This window comes from Cupressus sempervirens, chromosome 3 (assembly GCF_028749045.1).
Source record: "Cupressus sempervirens isolate cs-2001-9-10 chromosome 3, ASM2874904v1, whole genome shotgun sequence".
Lineage (NCBI taxonomy): Eukaryota > Viridiplantae > Streptophyta > Pinopsida > Cupressales > Cupressaceae > Cupressus > Cupressus sempervirens.
In genome coordinates, this window is record NC_143120.1 from 899,400,586 (window position 1) to 899,413,113 (window position 12,528).

Here is a 12,528-nt window from a genome sequence, read left to right on the forward strand (position 1 = left end):
AAGCTGAAGAATTTGCTGAACATATCAAGCGTCTACATGAGGAGGTTCAAGCACACATTACCAAGATGAATCAAGAGTATAAAGCTAGGGCTGATCAAAGGAGAAGACATAAGGAATTCCAAGTAGGGGATCTAGTCATGGTACACTTACGAAAAGAAAGATTTCCAGCCGGTACTTACAACAAGCTGAAAATGAAAACATTTGGCCCCTGCAAAATTCTGAAGAAATATGACTCAGGAAATGCATATGAGGTGGAGCTATCAGATGGTGTTCACATTTCTCCTATTTTCAACATTGCAGACTTAACAGAGTATCATGATGATGGTGCAGATGAGGAGTTGGTGTTAGAACAATGTCCAATTCCTGCTTCTAAGGAGGAGGAGATAGAAGACATTCTAGATCATCGTGTGGGTAGAAGTACCAGAAATAGGCAGTATGAAGAGTATTTGGTCAAGTGGAAAGGATGGCCGATAGAGGCCTCAACCCGGACTTCAGCAGCTGAGGTTTCCCATTTGGAATTTCTTCTACCATTCATAAAGTGACAGGGTCACTTTTCAATCTACCCTGGGTGTCTGATGCAGGAGCATCCAGAGGTATAAGGGCAATCCTATGTCACCCAAAAAAAAATGTACTTAGACTTAGTTTTTGTTTCATGTGTTTTCATTTATGGATACCCATTTGGGTCAAATAAAGGTTCCAACTCTCACAGTTCCACTATTAGTGTTTTAGGATAGAGTATTTGAACACCTTGGGATACGTGTAAATGCCAAAAAAATAGGAGTATGTAATTGAGCCATCATTTTGGTGAACTAGGAGGTGTAAATTGGCCAGATGAATGTAGTTGTAATTTAGAGCATTCTAGAAAAAGAATCAGGTCAAAACGCCCCCACGGTTTGAATGTTATCGCAGTTTTTTGAGTTTTGGAGACCTCCTAAGAATGCTTCAAAGTCAGGTTAGGAGCATTAAATGACCTCAAAAAGGGCCAAAAATGGGAGACGAGCAGAGCTGGTCTATTAGCTATAGAGCACTTCGAGCGCTTTTCAAAAATATAAACCATTCGTCAATCGAAGCTACGGTTCAAAAGTTATGCCTCCCGAAAGTTCGGTTACCATTTTTGGATTCGTTTAGATTTGCACCAACTTCTAATGCGGCTTATGGAGCCTTCTACTTGGTCGGTGGATGCCTACTAGCACTTTCTAGAATGTATTCCTAGTCCTTAACCCTCTGAGGTCTATTTAAAGACATTTCTGGCATTGTAAAAGGCAATTCGGAGTGGAGTTTGAGAGGAGGTACTAAAAGGAGAAATTATCTCCAGATTTATGTTATTGTAAGCCCATAGGGCATGTTATGAAGTCTATTTTCTCTGTACTGAATGTACTAGCTTATTTTCACAGTTAATACAATTTCCCTTTTCTTGTTGTGTCCATTTTGTGCTTGGGTTGTGTTCCCATCAACTAGTATCAGAGCTGGTTTTCCTGAGTGTGTAGACAAAGCGCCGACTGTGAGGCAGTTTGCACCAGGACTGTGTGGTTGTGGGTTTGAGTTAAGAAGATGCCTCCACGAAGAGAGCGTGGGGGAAGGGTCGGAGCTGTTAATCCTGAGGAGCTTAGAGCCCTCCAAAGGCAGGTACAAGCATTGCAGGAGGAGCTCTATAGAGGAACAAATGTTGTCGCAGGTGACGACAGTGAGGATGACAATGAAGAAGAAGAAATTGGACCAGAAGAGGAATTTGACAGGGAAGTTCTGAATCAGGTAGAGGAAAGGCTTTTTAGGGCCATTACTAAATTTGGGAAAAGACCTACAATTGATGTGCGTGTATTTTCAGGAAATCTGAAACCATATGAGTTGATCGACTGGATCAATGAACTGGAAGAATACTTTAAGTATGACGATATCAGGGACCCAAATAGGGTTAAGTTTGCAAAGGCCATGCCAAAATTTGGTGGCAAGAGGTTCAATTGGAAAGAAACAGAAGAGCAAAGGAGAAGATCACAAGGTGGGATCACATGGTGGACAAATTGAAGAAGCAGTTCATTCCTGTGGACTATGAGCTTGATTTGTTTAAGAAGATGCATGGGCTAAAGCAAGCAGGAAGATCAGTCCAAGAATATACAGAGGAGTTTTATCGCTTTTTGATTAGAGCAGGGCATGCAGAAACAAATAAGGAGAAGGTTGCTCATTATATCAGTGGGTTGCGACCTACCATGCAGGAGGAATTAAGTCTGGTAAGAATGACCAATGTTGAAGAGGCATACCAGTTTGTCCTACGAGTTGAAGAGAAGCTGAATAAGAGGTTTGAAGGGAGACAAAGAGGGCATGGTCAAGGAGGAAGGGGAAGCGGTAGGTCATCTAGAGGTCGAAATGAAACCCAAAAGAAAAATGAAGATGTGGGTACTAGTAGGAACCAGAGGAATGAGGGTTTTAATCGCTCCCGTGATCAAGACTTTGGAAATCAGAGAGGAAGAGGTAGAGGACGTGGACAAGGAAGAGGAGGTCTGTGGTACATGTTTCCATTGTAAGGAAGAAGGTCATCGTGCCTTTGAATGCCCTCAACGACAAGGAAGGAAAGATAGGAGAGCTGAGGGCCAAGCTAGGGTTGCTCATGTGGATGAGGATGCACAATCATCACATTCAGAGGATGCAAAAAGAGGAGAGACCTTGGTGAATGAAAGGGTTCTACTAAGTGGTGAGATTGAACCAAGACAAAGGAGGAGTTTGTTCCGTACCAGATGCAAGTGTGAGGATAAATGTTGTGACGTGATCATTGATGGTGGTAGCACTGATAACTTAGTATTAGAAGAGATGGTCTCTAAGCTTAAGCTCAAGAGGGAGGGACATCCTCAGCCCTATCGGATTGCTTGGGTGAAAGATGATCATAAGGTTCTGGTAAGTGAACAATGTCTCGTGAAATTCAAAATTAGGAGTTACCATGATGAAGTTCTCTATGATGTTATTCCAATCGATGTTTCCATCTATTGTTGGGTAGACCATGGCAGTTTGATAGACATGCAGTACATGATGGTCATGCAAACACATTCTCTAACAAAGGATGGAGTTCGCCAGAAACTGAAGCCCATGAACAAGGAAGGTGAAAAGGTATGTACCAGTGCTAGGATTTGTCTTGTTGATGGAAGGAAGTTTTTAGATGGAATGAAACATCAGCATATGTGCTATGCTTTGATTCCTAAGAAAGATAAAGAAGGTAGTAGTGAAATAACACTTGAAGTTTCAGATTTACTAGGCGAATTTGGAGATATTATCTCTGATAATGTTCCAGAAGGATTACAACCAGTAAGGAAAATCAGTCATCAGATAGATCCGATTCTAGGTGCAAGTTTGCCTAACAAGGCTGCTCACAAGATGACTCCTACTGAAATAGAGGAGCTAAACAAACATGTTCAGGAGCTGTTGAGGAAGGGCTTGATTTGGGAGAGCCTAAGTCCATGTGCAGTACCTGCAGTATTGGCACCAAAGAAGGATGGAGAGTGGAGGATGTGTACAGATTCTCGAGCTATAAATAGGATAACCATCAAGTACCGGTTTCCTTTGCCAAGGATGGATGATCTTATGGACTGCTTGAGTGGAGCTCAGTACTTCACAAAGATAGATCTCAAGAGTGGTTATCATCAGATATGCATACGAGAAGGAGATGAGTGGAAAACAGCCTTCAAGACCAAGGATGGTCTTTATGAGTGGTTAGTCATGCCCTTTGGATTGACAAACGCCCCAAGCACCTTCATGCGGCTTATGAATGAGGTACTTAATAAGTTCTTGGGAAAATTTGTTAATGTCTATTTGGATGATATTTTAATTTCCAGTAAGACTTTGGAAGAACATTTATTGCATATTCGTAGTGTCCTTGAAAGGTTAAGGGAAGAGAAACTGTTAATTAATTTGAAGAAGTGTATCTTTGCAAAAAGGGAGTTAGTCTATTTAGGGTTTGTTATATCACCTAAAGGTCTCAAAATGGATCCAGAGAAGGTAAAAGCCATCTTGGAATGGCCTACTCCAAAGTCTGCTACTGAGGTAAGATCATTTCATGGTCTGGTTAGCTTTTACAGGAAGTTCATTAAGAATTTTAGTGGCATATGTGCATCTCTACCTGACACAGTCAAAGGGGATAGAAAAGAAGTCAAATGGACTGCAGCAGTTGCGAGAAGTTTTGAATTGCTGAAGAAGAAGGTGACAAAACAACATGTGTTGGCACTTCCAGATTTTAGAAAGGTGTTCCAGGTAGCTTGTGATGCTAGTGGCAATGCTATTGGGGTTGTATTAAGCCAAGAAGGTAAGCCTATTGCATATTTTAGTGAAAAATTGAATGATGCAAAGAAAAAGTATTATGTTTATGATCGAGTTCTATGCAATAGTTCAGGCCTTAAAGAAATGGAGGCATTATTTATTACCAAAGGAATTTGTTTTGTATACTGATCATCAGGCATTACAATACCTAAATAGACAAGGTAAACTGAATCAGAGGCATATGAAGTGGGTAGAGTTCTTGTAGAGTTATACATTTGTGTTGAAGCATAGAAGTGGAAAATCTAACAGGTTCGCAGATGCACTAAGTGGGAGACAGTTGTTGCTTACAGTAATGCAGGTTGAAGTAGTTGGGTTTGTTGAACTCAAGAATTTGTACCCTGAGGATCTTGATTTTGCTGAAGCATGGAAAGCTTGTAAAGAACATGTTGTTGTAGATAGAACCAAGTGGTTAGACTATTTGATTCAGGATGGCATGCTGTTCAAGGATAGTCAATTGTGCATTCCAAGGAGTTCCATGACGGAAAATCTGATTAAGGAGAAACACAGCGGAGGGATGGCAAGACATTTTGGTCGAGATAAGACCATTTCCTTTCTTAGAGAAAATTATTTTTGGCCTCAGATTTCACAGGAAGTGAAGAAGTTTGTATAGATTTGTCAGGTTTGTCAAGTTGCCAAGGGATTTAGTTACAATACTGGACTCTATCAGCCATTGCCTGTTCCATCAAGGCGATGGGAGGACATAAGTATGGATTTTTTTCTTGGATTGCCAAGGACACAACGCGATAATGACTCAGTATTTGTGGTGGTTGATAGGTTCTCCAAAATGGCACATTTAATTCCATGCCACACAACTCATGATGTTGTCCATATTGCAGACTTGTTTTTCAGAGAGGTGGTAAGACTACATGGTCTTCTATGGAGTATAGTTTCTGACAGAGATACTAAATTTGTGAGGTATTTCTGGAAGACATTGTGGAAAAAGTTGAGAACAGACTTGAAATTAAGTTCCACACATCACCCACAGACTGACGGCCAAACAGAAGTGGTAAACAGAAGTCTGGGCAATTTGCTGAGATGTTTAGTTGGGGATAAGCCCAAGGGATGGGATTTTATTCTACCACAAGTAGAGTTTTCTTACAATAACTCTATAAATAGGAGTACTAGAAAATCACCATTCCAAATTGTATATGGAAGTAGCCCAAGGACTGCACCAGAATTGAGGAAGATAGAGCAAGGGGAGACGACAAGTGCTGAAGCTGAAGAATTTGCTGAACATATCAAGCATCTACATGAGGAGGTTCAAGCACACATTACCAAGATGAATCAAGAGTATAAAGCTAGGGCTGATCAAAGGAGAAGACATAAGGAATTTCAACTAGGGGATCTAGTCACGGTACACTTACGAAAAGAAAGATTTCCAGCCGGTACTTACAACAAGCTGAAAATGAAGAAATTTGGCCCCTACAAAATTTTGAAGAAATATGACTCAGGAAATGCATATGAGGTGGAGCAGCCAGATGGTGTTCACATTTCTCCTATTTTCAACATTGCAGACTTAACAGAGTATCATGATGATGGTGCAGATGAGGAGCTGGTGTTAGAACAATGTCCAATTCCTACTTCTAAGGAGGAGGAGATAGAAGACATTCTAGATCATCGTGTGGGTAGAAGTACCAGAAACAGGCAGTATGAAGAGTATTTGGTCAAGTGGAAAGGACGGCCGATAGAGGACTCAACCTGGATTTCAGAAGCTGAGGTTTCCCATTTGGGATTTCCTCTACCATTCATAAAGTGACAGGGTCACTTTTCAATCTACCCTAGGTGTCTGATGTAGGAGCATCCAAAGGTATAAGGGCAATCCTGTGTCACCCAAAAAAAAATGTACTTAGACTTAGTTTATGTTTCATGTGTTTTCATTTATCGATACCCATTTGGGTCAAATAAAGGTTCCAACTCTCATAGTTCCACTATCAGTGTTCTAGGATAGAGTATTTGAACACCTTGGGATACGTGTAAATGCCAAAAAAATAGGAGTATGTAACTGAGCCATCATTTTGGTGAACTAGGAGGTGTAAATTGGCCAGATGAATGTAATTGTAATTTAGAGCATTCTTGAAAAAGAATCAGGTCAAAAGGCCCCACGGGTTGAAAGTTATCGCAGTTTTTCGAGTTTTGGAGACCTCCTAAGAATGCGTCAAATTTAGGTTAGGGGCATTAAATGACCTCCAAAAGGGCCAAAAATGGGGGACGAGCGAAGCTGGTCCATAGGGCTATAGAGAGCTTCAAGAGCTTTCAAAAAATGTAAATGGCTCGTCAATCAGAACTACGGTTCAAAAGTTATGCCTCCCGAAAGTTCGGTTACCATTTTTGGATTTTTCTAGATTTGCACCAACTTCTAACGCGGCTTCTGGAGCCTTCTACTTGGTCGGTGGATGCCTACTAGCACTTTCTAGAATGTATTCCTAGTCCTTAACCCTTAGGGGTCTATTTAAGGACATTTCTAGCATTGTAAAAGGCAGTTCGGAGTGGAGTTTGAGAGGAGGTACTAAAAGGAGAAATTATCTCCAGACTTATGTTATTGTAAGCCCATAGGGCATGTTATGAAGTCTATTTTCTCTGTACTGAATGTACTAGCTTATTTTCACAGTTAATACAATTTCCCTTTTCCTGTTGTATCCATTCTGTGCTTGGGTTGTGTCCCCATCAAGAGGTATCAGAGCTGGTTTTCCTGAGTGTGTAGACAGAGCGCCGACTGTGAGGCAGTTTGCACCAAGACTGTGTGGTTGTGGGTTTGAGTTAAGAAGATGCCTCCACGAAGAGAGCGTGGTGGAAGGGTCGGAGCTGTTAATCCTAAGGAGGTTAGAGCCCTCCAAAGGCAGGTACAAGCATTGCAGGAGGAGCTCCGTAGAGGAACAAATGTTGTCGTAGGTGACGACAGTGAGGATGACAATGAAGAAGAAGAAATTGGACCAGAAGGGGAATTTGACGACGAAGTTCTGAATCAGGTAGAGGAAAGGCTTTTTATGGCCATTAATAAATTTGGATAAAGACCTACAATTGATGTGGGTGTATTTTCAGGAAATTTGAAACCAGATGAGTTGATCGACTGGATCAATGAACTGGAAGAATACTTTGAGTATGAGGATATCAAGGACCCAGATAGGGTTAAGTTTGCAAAGGCCAAACTGAAAGGCCATGCCAAAATCTGGTGGCAAGAAATTCAATTGGAAAGAAACAGGAGAGGAAAGGAGAAGATCACAAGGTGGGATCGCATGGTGGACAAATTGAAGAAGCAGTTCATTCCTGTGGACTACGAGCTTGATTTGTTTAAGAAGATGCATGGGCTAAAGCAAGCAGGAAAATTAGTCCAAGAATATATAGAGGAGTTTTATCGACTTTTAATTAGAGCAGGGCATGCAGAAGCAAATAAGGAGAAGGTTGCTCGTTATATCAGTGGGTTGCGACCTAGCATCCAGGAGGAATTAAGTCTGGTAAGAATGACCAGCATTGAAGATGCATACCAGTTTGTCCTACGAGTTGAAGAGAAGCTGAATAAGAGGTTTGAAAGGAGACAAAGAGGGAGTGGTCAAGGAGGAAGGCGAAGTGGTAGGTCATCTGGAGGTCGAAATGAAACCCAAAATAAAAATGAAGATGTGGGTACTAGCAGGAACCAGAGGAATGAGGGTTTCAACTACTCCCGTGATCAATACTTTGGAAATCAGAGAGGAAGAGGTAGAGGACGTGGACAAGGAAGAGGAGGCTTTCGTGGTACCTGTTTCCATTGTAACGAAGAAGGTCATTGTGACTTTGAATGCCCTCAATGACAAGGAAGGATAGACAGGAGAGCTAAGGGCCAAGCTAGGGTTTCTCATGTGAATGAGGATGCACAATCATCACATTTAGAGGATGTAGAAAGAGGAGAGACATTGGTGAATGAAAGGGTCCAACTAAGTGGTGAGATTGAACCAGGACAAAGCAGGAGTTTGTTTTGTACCAGATGCAAGTGTGAGGATAAATGTTGTGACATGATCATTGATGGTGGTAGCACTGATAACTTGGCATCAAAAGAGATGGTCTCTAAGTCGAAGCTCAAGAGGGAGAGACATCCTCAGCCCTATCGGATTGCTTGGGTGAAAGATGATCATAAGGTCCTAGTAAGTGAACAATGTCTCGTGAAATTGAAAATTGGGAGTTACCATGATGAAGTTCTCTGTGATGTTATTCCAATGGATGTTTGCCATCTATTGTTGGGTAGACCATGGCAATTTGCTAGACATGCAGTACATGATGGTCATGCAAACACATATTCTCTAACAAAGGATGGAGTTCGCCAGAAACTGAAGCCCATGAAAAAGGAAGGTGAAAAGGTATGTACCAGTGCTAGGATTTGTCTTGTTGATGGAAGGAAGTTTTTAGATAGAATGAAACATCAGCGTATGTGCTATGCTTTGATTCCTAGGAAAGATAAAGAAGGTAGTAGTGAAATACCACTTGAAGTTTCAGATTTACTAGGTGAATTTGGAGATATTATCTCTAATAATGTTCTAGAAGGATTACCACCAGTAAGGAAAACCAGTCATCAGATAGATCTGATTCCAGGAGCAAGTTTGCCTAAAACGGTTGCTCACAGGATGACTCCTACTGAAACAGAGGAGCTAAACAGACAGGTTCAGGAGCTGTTGAGGAAGGGCTTGATTCAAGAGAGCCTAAGTCCATGTGCAGTACTTGCAGTATTGGCACCAAAGAAGGATGGAGAGTGTAGGATGTGTATAGATTCTCGACCTATAAATAGGATAACCATCAAATACCAGTTTCCTTTGCCAAGGATGGATGATCTTATGGACTGCTTGAGTGGAGCTCAGTACTTCACAAAGATGGATCTCAAGAGTGGCTATCATCAGATACGGATACGAGAAGGAGATGAGTGGAAAACAGCCTTCAAGACCAAGGAGGGTCTTTATGAGTGGTTAGTCATGCCCTTTGGATTGACAAATGCCCCAAGCACCTTCATGCGGCTTATGAATGAGGTACTTAACAAGTTCTTGGGAAAATTTGTTAATGTCTATTTGGATGATATTTTAATTTTCAGCAAGACTTTGGAAGAACGTTTATTGCATATTCGTAGTGTCCTTGAAAGGTTAAGGGAAGAGAAACTGTTAATTAATTTGAAAAAGTGTATCTTTGCAAAAAGGGAGTTAGTCTATTTGGGGTTTGTTATATCACCTGAAGGTCTCAAAATGGATCCAGAGAAGGTAAAAGCCATCTTGGAATGGCCTTCTCCAAGGTCTGCTACTGAGGTAAGATCATTTCATGGTCTAGTTAGTTTTTACAGGAAGTTTATTAAGAATTTTAGTGGCATATGTGCACCCCTAATTGACACAATCAAAGGGGATAGAAAAGAGTTCAAATGGACTGCAGCAGCTGCGAGAAGTTTTGAATTGCTGAAGAAGAAGATGACAGAACAACCTGTGTTGGCACTTCCAGATTTTAGAAAGGTGTTCCAGGTGGATTGTGATGCTAGTGGCAGTGCTATTGGGGCTGTATTAAGCCAAGAAGGTAAGCCTATTGCATATTTTAGTGAAAAATTGAATGATGCAAAGAAAAAGTATTATGTTTATGATCAAGAGTTCTATGCAATAGTTCAGGCCTTAAAGAAATGGAGGCATTATTTATTGCCAAAGGAATTTGTTTTGTATACTGATCATCAGGCATTACAATACCTAAATAGCCAAAGTAAATTGAATCAGAGGCATATGAAGTGGGTAGAGTTCTTGCAGAGTTATACATTTGTGTTGAAGCATAGAAGTGGAAAATCTAACAGGGTTGCAGATGCACTAAGTAGGAGACAGTTGTTGCTTACAGTAATGCAAGTTGAAGTAGTTGGGTTTGATGAACTCAAGAATTTTTACCCTGAGGATCCTAATTTTGCTGAAGCATGGAAAGCTTGTAAAGAGCCTGTTGCTATAGATAGAACCAAGTGGTTAGACTATTTGATTCGGGATGGCATGTTGTTCAAGGGTAGTCAATTGTGCATTCCAAGGAGTTCCATGAGGGAAAATCTGATTAAGGAGAAACACAGCGAAGGGATGGCAGGACATTTTGGTCGAGATAAGACCATTGCCATTCTTAGAGAACATTATTTTTGGCCTCAGATTTCACAGGAAGTGAAGAAGTTTGTACAGAGTTGCCAGATTTGTCAAGTTACCAAGGGATTTAGTCACAATACTGGACTATATCAGCCATTGCTTGTTCCATCAAGGCCATGGGAGGACATAAGTATGGATTTTTTTCTTGGATTGCCAAGGACACAACGCGGTAATGACTCAATATTTGTGGTGGTTGATAGGTTCTCCAAAATGGCACATTTCATTCAATGCCACAAAACTCATGATGTTGTCCATATTGCAGACTTGTTTTTCAGAGAGGTGGTAAGACTACATGGTCTTCCAAGGAGTATAGTTTCTAACAGAGATACTAAATTTGTGGGGTATTTCTGGAGGACGTTGTGGAAAAAGTTGAGAACAGACTTGAAATTCAGTTCCACACATCACCCACAGACTGACAGCCAAACAGAAGTGGTAAACAGAAGTCTGGGTAATTTGCTGAGATGTTAGTTGGGGATAAGCCCAAGGGATGGGATTTGATTCTAGCACAAGCAAAGTTTGCTTACAATAACTCTATAAATAGGAGTATTGAAAAATCACCATTCCAAATTGTATATGGAAGTAGCCCAAGGACTGCACCAGAATTGAGGAAGATAGAGCAAGGGGAGAGGACAAGTGCTGAAGCTGAAGAATTTGCTAAACATATCAAGTGTCTACATGAGGAGGTTCAAGCACACATTACCAAGATGAATCAAGAGTATAAAGCTAGGGCTGATCAAAGGAGAAGACATAAGGAATTCCAAGTAGGGGATCTAGTCATGGTACACTTACGAAAAGAAAGATTTTCAGCCAGTACTTACAACAAGCTAAAAGTGAAGAAATTTGGCCCCTGCAAAATTCTGAAGAAATATGACTCAGGAAATACATATGAGGTGGTGTTGTCAGATGGTGTTCACATTTCTCCTATTTTCAACATTGCAGACTTAACAGAGTATCATGATGATGGTGCAGATGAGGAGCTGGTGTTAGAACAATGTCCAATTCCTGCTTCTAAGGAGGAGGAGATAGAAGACATTCTAGATCATCGTGTGGGTAGAAGTACCAGAAACAGGCAATATGAAGAGTATTTGGTCAAGTGGAAAGGACGTTCGATAGAGGACTCAACCTGGATTTCAGCAGCTAAGGTTTCCCTTTTGGGATTTCCTCTACGATTCATAAAGTGACAGGGTCACTTTTCAATCTACCCTGGGTGTCTAATGCAGGAGCATCCAGAGGTATAAGGGCAATCCTGTGTCACCCAAAAAAAAATGTACTTAGACTTAGTTTCTGTTTCATGTGTTTTCACTTATGGATACCCATTTGGGTCAAATAAAGGTTCCAACTCTCACAGTTCCACTATCAGTGTTCTAGGATAGAGTATTTGAACACCTTGGGATACGTGTAAATGTCGAAAAAATAGGAGTATGTAATTGTGTCATCATTTTGGTGAACTAAGAGGTGTAAATTGGCCAGATGAATGTAATTGTAATTTAGAGGATTCCAGAAAAAGAATCAGGTCAAAAGGCCCCACGATTTGAATGTTATCGCAGTTTTTTGAGTTTTGGAGACCTCCTAAGAATGCATCAAAGTCAGGTTAGGGGCATTAAATGACTTCGAAAAGGGCCAAAAATTGGGGACAAGCGGAGCTGGTCCATAGGGCTATAGAGCGTTTCGAGAGTTTTTAAAAAATGTAAACGGTTCGTCAATCAGAGCTACAGTTCAAAAGTTATGCCTCCCGAAAGTTCGGTTACCGTTTTTGGATTCTTCTAGATTTGCACCAACTTCTAACGCGGCTTCTGGAGCCTTCTACTTGGTCGGTGGATGCCTACTAGCACTTTCTAGAATGTATTCCTATTCCTTAACCCTCCGGGGTCTATTTAAGGACATTTCTGGCATTGTAAAGGGCAGTTCGGAGTGGAGTTTGAGGGGAGGTACTAAAAGCAGAAATTATCTCCAGATTTATGTTATTGTAAGCCCATAGGGCATGTTATGAAGTCTATTTTCTCTGTACTGAATGTACTAGCTTATTTTCACAGTTAATACAATTTCTCTTTTCCTGTTGTGTCCATTATGTGCTTGGGTTGTGTCCCCATCACGAAGATTCATTGTAGGTCTGGTAAAAATA